The sequence below is a fragment of the Ovis aries genome, chromosome 23, assembly GCF_016772045.2.
Source record: "Ovis aries strain OAR_USU_Benz2616 breed Rambouillet chromosome 23, ARS-UI_Ramb_v3.0, whole genome shotgun sequence".
Taxonomy (NCBI): Eukaryota; Metazoa; Chordata; class Mammalia; order Artiodactyla; family Bovidae; genus Ovis; species Ovis aries.
The window spans coordinates 60568514-60580718 of NC_056076.1; positions in this window are offsets into that span (position 1 = coordinate 60568514).

Sequence of the window (12205 nt, forward strand, 5' to 3'; positions counted from 1 at the left end):
CTCGCTCCAGAACATCCAGAGCGACCAGAACAAATCGGGGGCTCCTCCGGCCTGTGAGGATGCGGCCAGGGCTCGCTGCCATTAATACAGCGCGTCCCCTGAGCGTTCACGGAAATAAAAGCGACTCAGTCCGCCCCGCGCCCCAGCCCCAGGGGTCTGCAGAGCTCTGCGGACCCCTCCCCAAGGCTGCGGGCGCTGAGGAAGCACAGGCAGACCCCGCCCTGCCCCCAAACTGGAGGAGGCGTTCTCGGCGCTGCTGTGTAAACAGCAAGAGATTCTGCTGCGTCATGGAAACCGGCGCCGGCAGGATTCCGAGGCGGGGGCAGTGTTTATCCTTGTCACACGGCAGAAGGTCAACAGACACCCGCTCCCTGCGGGGCCCGCGGCCGGCGGGCGTGAGGGCGGGGCTCGCGGTCCCGGCCGTGATGGGGGCCTCGGGCTCCTTGCTGCGCGCTTGCAGGCCCGCCCTCGCTCAGCTCCCTAATTCTGGCGGGCGTTGCGACCACCGCTTTGCGCTGCCGTTTTTGCTGAGGGGACAGAGGGGAGACGATGTCCCCGGTGCACGCATAGAGACAGAGGCGAGGTGCGAGCCTGAGCGCCAGCCCCCGCTTTTCCGGACACGTCTTCCTCCTCCGCCGTGAGGGGATGGACGCAGCACACTCGTGCTGGAAGGGGTGCCGGGGTCCCTTTGCGTGATTGCCCTTTTCTGTTGGAGAAGAGCCGTGCGCGTTTGTCAGCGAGGGGAGGGGATCTGCCGCAAGGGGAAGAGCGGCCTTCAAGACCAAGAGGAGGAGTTGCGGGGGAGGGGAGAGGAGGGCAGACCCAGGATCAGAGCCCTCTTCCCACTTAGAATGGTTTGCCAACAAGCCTCGCCCGGGACCTTCCCACAGCCTGAGACTGGCCTCTTCTCTAACAGGCGTCAAGCCATGAGGTTCCTCTCGGGCTTTCTTGCTGGGTCCTGGCCAAGTTTACCCGGAAAAGCCAGCTACTCTGACTCTGGGTTCTTTCTTTTCTCCCCATTAAGACCCACCTCTGATACCCCAGGTGAAGGGCCCATAAGAACAGAGGGTGATCCGTGGCTTGGAAGCCGACAGAGGGCACAACCTGGACGAGTTCTGGTCGGAAACACTTGGGAAATGTCTCATTTGTGTGTCTGGTTTCTCTGCCGTCAGAGTCTCGGTCATCCTTACAAAGTCCTCGAGCCCCCGAGATGGCGCCTCTTATTCCTGAGTCTCCTGCACGCCCAGGCTACCACCTGGTGGATATTGATGGCTAGCTTCACTTCAGGGATGGAGAGACTGAGTCAGGGAGGGAGAGAGCGCCAGCCCTGTCTGAGCTCCCTAGGGATAAGTAGGCAGAAAAAAGCTGAAGCTCAGCCTTGCAGTAACCGGCTAAGGTGTATGCTTTTGTCTAGAATAATAAAAACCAGAATTTTAAAGGCTATTGCCTTACTTACCCCAGAGGGCTGAGGAAGTCTTTCTTCTTGCTTTTTATGACTCCGGTTTTGCCTCGAGAAGTAAGTGGCACTATAAATCCCAAATAGCTTCCTACCTGCTGTTCTTCCCCAGTGAGACTTGAAGTGATTACTAGACACGGTTTCAGGCTCTGCCAAATGATAGGAAACTTAGAGTTTGCTTTCTGCTCAGATTTACCAGGGGGAGAGGGTAATTTAAACGGCATTTCATTATCTCAAAAGAGGTGGCAGTAAACATTCTGTTACCGAGAACAGACCCTTAACTAATTTCTATTATTGGAAATCTTTCTATTGGAATTAGAGTAAAACTTTGGAGCTCAAACGCTCTGCCTTTCCTGGTTAGACAGTCTTCTACCGAAGTGTCCCTCTGGAAGACCAGTTGCAGTGGGAAATTGTCATCCCTGTGAACAATGAGCGGCGGTAGAGAAGAAAAAATCAAGCACCTTATCTGCCCCAGTTCTTCTGCGGCCCCACTCGGGCTTGGACCAAGGAGGGCCGTTGCCTCCTTTCCAAAATGGGGAGAAACTGGTTGACAGTCTGAGAGCTGTCTTTTCAAGAGGACAACACCTGCTCCGGGGCCCACGTTGCTGAGAAGTACACGTTAAGCCAGAATCTTACTACAGCTGTCAGAGTCACAGTGATTGACAGCGGGGAAATCTCATTATGCATTTCCGCAGGACCATGGCAAAGCTTTGATTAGCATTTAGACATTCCCATTTGCAGGAGCAGCATTTTTCTTTGCTAGTAAAGAATATTTGTTAATGCTCGGGCCCGGCATCAAATCTCTATAATGTGCTCAGGATGAGGCCGGTACCACCCAAAACTAAAGATGCGCTTTGGTTTGTTTCTCCTCACTTTCTTCTTGGCCACATCAGCTCCACTCTTCCTTCTCATCGACAAAGAAGAAACAGAACAGAAGTTGTTCAGCCTGCAATTTGTTTCCAGGATATGACACGTATTTGCCCTGGACCTCTGAAGAACATTTTCAAATTCTTACATGTGGTAGGAATGAATGGTAAAACGGGTAGTTTTAAGGTATATAAATCTAAAAAGTATGAAAGCGTTAGTCGCTCAGTCATGTCTGACTCTTTGCAGCATCATGAACCATAGCCCACCAGGCTTCTGGGTCCATGGACTTCTCCAGGAAACAATACTGGGGTGGGTTGCCATTCCCTTCTTCAGGAGAGCTTTCCAACCCAGGGATCGAACCCAGTTCTCCTGCACTGCAGGCAGATTCCTTACCATCTGAGCCACGAGGGAAGCACAGATAAATCTAAGTGCTCCCTTTATTTGCAACCAAGCCAAAGTCACACGTACACATTTGGTTAAATAAGACTCAATGATGATACGAAAATTTGCATGTGGTCAGGAGGGATATTTCCAGAGAATCTTAATGGTCAAAGTCATAGGTGACTAATGGTAAAAAGTGAGATTTTTTACTTTTTTCCAAAACGACTCCTTGCAGTATAGCATATGGTGTCTTTGTATCAGAAAGACTATGGATCCCACTCATTGGAATAGGTTTTGAGAATAGTGGTTGGGCTGGTTTTTGAACTATCGCGTCTCTGCTCTGTGCCCACTATCCTGTATACTGCTTTGTGATTCTGGGGTTGGGTTGCTATAATCCCCATTTTCCCTTTTTTTTTTCCTACTCTTCTAAAATAGCCTTGAACTGCCACAGAGAGTTTCATTTTACTAATACCTATTCCAAATTAAAAAAGGATTTTTAAAGCCATTATTTGGAGCATTTCATTCCCATCAAAATTCTTCCAAATGGGGTGCTTTATGGAATGAAAGGTTTATGAAGCCTCTAGGGTCAGAGATTGTACCCTGGTTAGACTCCTGCCAGCAGTCAGGAGTCTGCAGCAGACACAGATGTAGTGGGTCGATCTGAGACAGACCTGCTCATTCTACTAACTTCACGACAGACAGAAAGTACGAAAATTCCACGAGGCTGCATAGAACTGTCTATTCCCTGCAGTACCACCTGCTATGGTCTGAATATTTGTGTCCTTCAAAATTCGTATGTTGACACTTAACCCCCAAAGATGAGGGAGTTATGGAGCAGGCCTTCGGGAATCCTGAAGAGAGGGTAGATCTCTCCTGAATGGAATGAGTGCCCTTTCATAAAAGTAGTTCCAGACAGATCTGCAGCCCTTGGACGCAGAGAGCAGTTGCCAACTATGAACCAGGAAGAAGGTTGCTCACCAGTAAACTGTCGCACCGTGATCTCGGACTTAGCGCTTCCCGAGCTGAGAAATAAGCTTCTGTTGTCTATATCTATCCCATCTGCGGTATTTTGTTATAGGAGCTTCAGTGGCCACTGCTTCAGCTAACCATGCAGAGTAACACCGGGAGCTGTGGAAGCCTGCAGGGTCCAAGAGGGACCTCTCTGCAGGTTCCACACAAAGAGCATGACTGCTCAAGTTCCAATAAAAAGTGACCCAAGCCACAGCCCTGTGCCCCTTTCCTCGAGTGAGTGAGTGGTGGTCTCTCAGGCGTGTCCAGCTCTTTGCGTCCCCATGGACTGTGGCCCGCCAGACCCCTCTGTCCATAGAATTCTCCGAGCAAGAATACTGGAGTGGGTTGCCATTTCAGAGGCCAGTAGAAGAGGCTCTGGGGAGTCAAATGGCTGAGAAGATGTGAACCTTAATGAGATCAAATTCTCAAACTGAAGCTGTTCATTTCCAAGTTAGTAAATTTTATTATATTGACATTTATGATGGACAACGCCTGAGATATTTTCATGAGTTCCAATATTCATAAATACTATTAATAATGGGTAGGCTACTGTAGCATTTTCCCTACAAAATGTATAAATGAAAACATAGAGCCACGCTGAGATGCGGCCACTTGGTAAGACACTCTGAACATAAGGGACTAGCCCCCTACCCTCACCTCATATGGGAGCGAGGCAGTAGATTCTGTATCAACAACTTAAACCCCTAAGATATGGCTCTTCCCTGGCATTTGCTGGTGCCCAAGAATAGTCTAGCAAATATTCAAAGCCGGGAAAGTTAAGTCCTCCAATGCCGAGGGTCTATATATTGACCTTGGTTGGTCTCGTTTGGTTAAAATCTAGTAACTAAAGGTCACACAAAGTGCAAATACCACTTCCCTGGCGGCCCAGCGGCTGAGGCTCCTCTGTCCATGGGATTCTCCAGGCCAGAATACTGGGATGGGTTGCCATTCCCTTCTCCAGGGGATCTTCCCAACCCAGGGATTGGACCCAGGTCTCCTGCATGGCAGGCCGATTCGTTACCATCTGAGCCACCACCAACGTTAGCCAGAGCCACTAACACACAGCCGAAGTTCACAGAAAGTGTGAATACAGCTTCCCTGGCGGTACAGTGGCTGCGACTGTGCACTCCCAGGGCAGGAGGCCTGGGTTCAATCTGTGATCACGGAGCTAGATCTCACATGTCACAACCAAGAGTCCCACACTGCGACGAAAGATCCCTCATGCCACAACTGAGACCCGGGCACAACGAAATAAATGAACATTAAAATGTAAAAGGCAAGTCATAGGTCCAGCTGATGTTCAAGAGAAAGGGATACAATGGCATGAATACCAGACAGCAAGGGTCTTGGGGGCAGGTTTTACGTATAGGTCCTTGGGCAGAGCATTTGAGCTCCTTGAGCCTGTTTCCTCACCAGTAAAACAGAGCCAATAACTATATTTACTTCCCCACATCGTTGTGAAGGCAAATGCAGCGTTTCATACCAAAACACTCGACCACGGGGGCAGCATCTGATCTCAGGAACCACTTTAGAGCTCTTCATAACCCCTGTGGCTAACGCAGAGCCTGGCATGTAACGGGTGTTCAAGAAATGTCCACTGGCAACTGAATGAATGAACGCATTCCGTAACTTACTGAAATGTCCTGATATCACCTTCATGCAATGCACACATTTATATGGTCTTAAAAGAGTCTGTGTCACGGAGACGTGACCCAGACATTGGAAGGATCTGTACCATCTGTTGTAATTCATTCAAATGTGATCCCTCTCCTGCAGAGCTTTAAGAACTTTCAAGGAAGTACATCATTACTCACAAATCCGTCTGATAAGAAAAACTGCAAGAAAATATAAAAAGGCATGCCGTCTATAGCAGCCCTAGAAACTGAAGCACAAGCTGTTTCCATGGTCAGGTCCCCCGGGCCCTGGGCCTTCTGGTACTCAGAGACAGGCTATTTCCAGAAATCAGGGATAAAGAATGGCAAAAATCTGTTGTCTATATGTAACCTAATCACATCTCTGCTGGCAGGCCATATTCTTGTTTCTGCTTCCCTCTTCTGAAAAGGAGAAGCATTAACTGATGCTCTCTTCTGATTCCTACCATGCATAGCCTGGCCGTGAAATTTACTTGCTAAATATAGTTGGAGGTTCTGGATTTTCTAAAAAAACAGCCTCGATATTCAGATAAAGTAGGGCATAGAGATCATTTGAGCAATAGCCACTAAATTCTCTTAGTAACATCTATTCATCAGAAGCGATGTGGATTTTTTTTTTTTAATATTTATTTGGCTACACCGGGTCTTAGTTGACCTTTGGCTGCAGCCCATGAAGTCTTGGCTTTGGCACGTGGGGTCTAGTTCCCTGACCAGGGACCCAACCTGGGCCCCCTGCATCTGGAGTGTGGAGTCCCAGCCCCTGGGCCACTGGGGAAGTCCTGGAAGTGCTGTGCTTCCAGTGAAAGCCAGACAGCCCGGCTCAGAGCCTCAGGGCACAAGCGCTGCGGAGGGCGTGCTTGCGGCGTCTCCCCACCATCTCGGCCCGTGCTCCGTCTGACGGTCTGACGCTGATACATACAAGCATTTCCCAAAGTCCATCGCTGAAAATGTCCAGGAATCCAAAGATGCTTGTTATAGTGCTTAATGCACTGGGGATCACATCTAAATGTTAGGCACGGGCTATAAGCAACGCTCAAGCATTATTTATACGCAGCATTATTCTAAAACACCAGAAGAGACAGCCCTGCAAGGCCCTCGCAGCCCCAGGAAAGGATACTTCAGTCTCATGGCACCAGAGGCTCTTCTGGAACGTGCGAGGCCGTATCAAGATGACTCGCTGCTGGAAACAGAAAGTAGTAAGCAAGCTGTGATAGCGGAAGTTCAGAAAAGGGTTTTTTTCTGACTAACCAGGATGCAACCGAGGAGGTTGAAGATGAGTTTGAGGGTCGTCTCCCATAATCACTGGAGATTGCCCCGTGTCCGGGGGCTCTTCTCTATGTGACTTTGTTCATTCACTTACTCTGGCTGTGCTGAGGCTCTGTAGCCGTGCGGGCTCTCCTCTAGCGGCGGTGTGAGGCTCCGCCCTGCGGTGGCTTCTCTTGTTGCCGAGCGTGGGCTCCGGGGCGCACGGGCTCCGGGGCGCACGGGCTCCGGGGCGCACGGGCTCCGGGGCGCACGGGCTCCGGGGCGCACGGGCTCCGGGGCGCACGGGCTCCAGAGCACAGGTCTAATAGCCTTGGAGCACGGCGCAGTTGTTCCCCGGCAGGCGGGGTCTTCCTGGATCAGGGACTGAACCCGTGTCCCCGACGGCAGGCAGACTCTTCACCACTGAGCCCGCAGGGAAGCCCCAGCGGCTCTCGCTAGTGCACGAGGTCTGTGGCTGCATCCACTTTCATGAGGCGCAGCATCACACCAAATGGTCTGGACGTCTGTCACTGCCCTTGGCCATGAGCTTCTTGAGGACCCGACGTGTAGTAGGTGCAGGGAGAATGAAGGGGACGTTTGAGGATTTGCCAGAAGGAGCTCTCCATGGGAGTCCTCTGCTGAGGCTGCGGAGGGCCATCGGACAGGTGGGAAGAGCGGCTGGGAGGGCCCGTGAGGGCAGCGGGGACACTCCGTCAGGTCCGGCCCTCGGAAGAGGGGCTCGGCAGCCGGCTCGGGACCAGGCAATAAACGACAGGGAGATACATTTACGTTAAACCAGCATCTATCACTAACCCCAACAGACCGTTAGTCCTTTCAGGCTGGTGTCTTAAACATTTGTGACAGATCTGGAGCCTGCTGCTAAGTCACTTCAGTCGTGTCCGACTCTGTGCGACCCCATAGATGGCAGCCCACCAGGCTCCCCCATCTCCAGGATTCTCCAGGCAAGAACACTGGAGTGGGTTCCCATTTCCTTTCCCAGTGTGTGAAAGTGAAAGGTGAAAGTGAAGTCGCTCAGTCGTGTCTGACTCTTAGCGACCCCATGGACTGCAGCCTACCAGGCTCCTCCATCCATGGGATGTTCCAGGCAAGAGTACTGGAGTGGGGTGCCACTGCCTTCTCTGGAGCCTGAGAAACCCCAAATCAAAGAGCCAGCACACTGGCTGTCCAGTAAGGCCCGCTTCCTGACTCATAGACCATCCCCTCTCGCTGTGTCCTCGGTGACAGAGGGGGAAAGTCATCTGGGGTCTCCTTTCCTAGGGCACTAACCCTACTCACGAGGATTTCACCCTCCTGATCTGACCACCTTCCAAAGGCTCCACCCCTAAAACCATCACATTAGGCGTTAGGATTCCAACATATAAATGTGGGATCCACAACAACCATCCTTTTCAGGTCTTGCCCACTGATAACCAGCTCCCCCAGGACTTCAAGACCTGGATGCTTCTTTTGCCTATACTCAGGCACAGCCAAGTGAATCCCCACAGGGTGCCCTGGAGTCCCGGCTCTGCCGTTTGTTAGCCATGAGAACGTGAAGAAGTATATTCATCTTCCTGAACTTCATTTCCTCACCTGGAAATTAGGATACTAACAGCTACCTGGGGGTTGGCAAAGGCTAAGTGTCCAAGGGGGTCACTACCATACTTGTGGCATTCAGATGCTCAATCAAAAAAAACCACTAATGGATATATGCTGTATTCTAGCAACTTCACACTGCTCCAGGGCTGACAGCTGTCAGATTCTGCAACACACTTGGGATGAGTGGGAAGAAGGGTGGCTCACAAGTGTTAAAAACCAGGGATCATTGCAGTGGAGCATATATCATCTAAATACCCAGACAGAGCCACAGTTCTCACTCAGCGAGTATCCGTTTTTTCCTTCCTCAATGACAATAAGTGATTATTGTCAACTGTGACTTTTTAGGGTCACAGAGTGTGATTCATCAGAGTGGAAGACTCATGGGCACACAACAGCCGCGTCTCTCCTGCAATAATTCAGATTAAAATCTGGCCAGTGTCATCTAGTATAGACAAATAAAAGAATTATGCATGAGAAGCTTCTCTACTATATAGGCTCATCACTTCTTTAAATAATCTCAGTGGTCTGTTGGAAGCAGTGGGGAAGTACAGCAAGGCTCTGAGGGGTTCATGGGAAAATCCTTCATTTGGAAGCAGGAGGAGCAGCGTGGTACAGGGGGAAACGCCAGGACCCTGGAGACAAGGTGCCCCAGCCAGCCCGCTTCCTGCCGGTTGTGTGCGTGTAGGCGAGTTCCTTAATTTTGCCTCAGTTTCTACCTCTGTAAAGTGGGGCCATTAACGTGTACTTTCAAAGTCGCAGGGAGAACTCAATGAAATGAGGCTCATCAAGCCGCTGGCCCATAATCATTCGTTTTTCTTCCTCTTGAATTCCTATTAAAATAGTATATCAGCTTTATGCCATATCATCACAATCAGCTTATTTCATTCATTATAATATAGGCTGACGATATGCATCTCTACTCATGGACAGTAAGCAATTTGTCCAAAAGAATTCATGAGATCTACAGTGATCGCAAATGCTTGCTATGAGATAAGTTTCTGACAGTGAAAGGGTTAGTCGCTCAGTCACGTCACTCTTTGCGACCCCATGGACTGCAGCCCATGAGGCTCTTCTGTCTGTGGGATTCTCCAGGCAAAAATACTGGAGAAGACTGCCTTTCCCTTTTCCAGGGGATCTTGCCAATCCAGGGATTGAACCCTGGTCTCAGGCATTGCAAGCTGATTCCTTACCATCTGAGCCACCAAGGAAGCCAAGCTCCTGAGGGGCACAGTCAGTGCCATACTTACCCACAGACCTCCCAGAGTGTCACGCCCAGCGCTGGTCATGTGGCAGTGCTCAGCGTGTTTGCGGAAACTGGCCAGTTTGTCTTAAAACATGGAGATGCTTCATTTTATTGGTTCCCCACGGCATCTCCCCAACAAATCAATACTTATCAGGCACACATTCTTCAGTGGTTTCCACCATGAAGTTTTCAACTCTTGGGTTTCCAAAGGGAAACCTTCTGGAAGCAAGAAACCTGGTAATCACGGTGTCATTTGTCGGTTCCTCTTATGCGCCCTTTCCCCCGCGGCGGGCAAGTCAGGGAGTAGAATCAGCGGAGGGGATCATGGGACCCCACATCTGCCATTTTCTTTCTGCAGAACTGAGTGCATGCATCTCCTCAAACCTAGATTACTAGTCTGCTGCTATCCAGACTTCTTATTAATTAAAAGAAAAAGGCTGGATCTGTTATTTCAGGGGTAATTACAGTTTCTGCTCTGGTTGTGCTTAGCCTGGCAGAACCATTTTAAGTATAGGTTAAAAAGCCTGGTGTGCTACAGTCCATGGTGTCGCAAAGAGTCAGACAGGACTGAGCGACTGAGCTGAACTGGAAAACGCAGTGACTACAGGTCTTTGGAGTATTCTCTCCAACCCAACACACGAAGGAGCCATTCCTCATTCTCACTAACCTGCCTGGGTGCCTACATTCCCTGCACAAAGGGGAGAGTCACGCTCTGAGGTTCAGGCATCGCCCATCTCCCATCCTCAGTCAGGGTCCACCCTTGGTCTCCAGACTGTGCGTTTCCATGGCGAAGCAACAGGGTTCTTCCTTCAGGTCTTTGAAGGCACCAGGCACTTTGCGGTCTATAATATTCACCCCCATTCAGCTTCCATTTTGAAAGACAAACTGCAAATATTAAATGAAAACTTATTTTGTTTTTTTTTGTATGTATTAATCACTGACATGTAGCCCGCCAGGCTCCTCTGTCCATAGGGATTCTCCAGGCAAGAATACTGGAGTGGGTTGCCGTGCCCTCCTCCAGAGGATCTTCCCGACCCAGGGATCGAACCCTGGTATCTGCATAAATAAATATTTGTCAGCCTCCAATAAGTGGGCTTTCCTGGTGGCTCAGATGGTAAAGAATCCTCCTGCAGTGCAGGAGACCCAGGTTCAACCCCTGGATCAGAAGATCCCCTGGAGAAGGAAATGGCAATCCATTCCAGTGTTCTTGCCTGGAGAATCCCCATGGACTGTAGCCCGCCAGGCTCCTCTGTGCATGGGGTTGTAAAGAGTCCAACACGACTAACCTCCAATAAGTACAAATTAGATTCTTTTGGTTCTGAGTTATAGAATCCATGATTGCAGCGGTCTATTGGCAGGATATGTGGTGGCTCAGATACAAAGAACTAAGTCTAGAAACCCGGATCTGGGCAAGAGGGTGGGTCAGAGAGCTTAGGTCGTTACTTACAGCCTTCTCAGAGTGCCACCTCTATTGTGTGTGTGTGTAAGTCACTTCACTTGTGTCCAACTTTTTGCAACCCCACGGACCACAGCCTTCCAGGCTCCTCTGTCCATGGGATTTTCCTGGCAAGAATACTGGAGTGGGTTGCCATTTCCTCCTCCAGGGGATCTTTCCCATCCAGGGATCAAACCAGCCTCTCCTGCTCGTCTCCTACAGTGCAGGCAGATTCTCTCTATGGCTGAGCCACTGGGGAGGCCTGCTACCCCTATTAATTGTATTTTTCTTCATTCTGCTTGAAATTTAAATTCTAGAGTCGGGACTTCCCTGGTGGTCCAGTGGTTAAGCCTCCACTGATTCGGTGTCTGGTCAGGGAACTAAGATCCCGCATGCCACAGGACCAAAAAGTTTTCAAATGTATATATAAACAGTCCAGGGTAGCGTGCATCACTATTCCATTTTTTGGCTAGGGGAAGACTAGACTTCTCGAGTAGCAGTCTTACCAAAGTTTCTTAAATGAAAGAGAAACAATTTCCCACAAGGCATGTGAAATACTAGTACTAAAATAGATACTGAATGTTAGAATGGATAAAATATGCAGTGTTACCACATACCGCCAATTAAGCTATAAACAGAAGCAAATACATTTAACATTTTTGTTAGCCTGGATAAGCTTATGATGGATGATTTTCTCAAAACAAAACTCTGTTTTAACTCACTTTAAATTTAGCCTTGAGAAAGAGAAACTCAACAGTAGGAACGCAGGAAACACGTGTATTTTTCCTGCTCACCTTCTGAGTGCTTGCTGCCCACGCCTTCTGGATGAACCCTTGGCAGATCTTGTCTTTGTCAGGCACTGTGATAAGAAAAAGCTCCCCAGTCACTTTCAGGACCAAGGGCAGTCTCCACTCAGCAATTAAAATTCCCTCTTCAGTTTAACAAATAAAACGACAAACTTCACAGGAAGTTCCCACCGCGCGCTTTGTTTCCGGCGGGGTGTCTGCCTGGGGCGGGGGGCCAGGTGAATCACATTCTCGTTTCTCTCTTTCTGTTCCTCTCTCTAGCTGGGCAGCCTAGATTTCGGAATCCTTCAGGACTGCACTTGAAAATGGGATTCGTGGGCCAGCTCTTGGGGAGATAAAGGAGCACTGAATTACTTGGCTGTGACCGTCAGGGCCTGCCAACATGTTCTGTGATTGTGCGGATTCCTTTCTTGACCATCTCATGGGGCACCTACCGGAAATGTCCATCTGTAGCTCTCTTGACTGAAAGGATAAGGTCTCTCCTTGGGCCATCTGCTTAAGACATCCCTATCA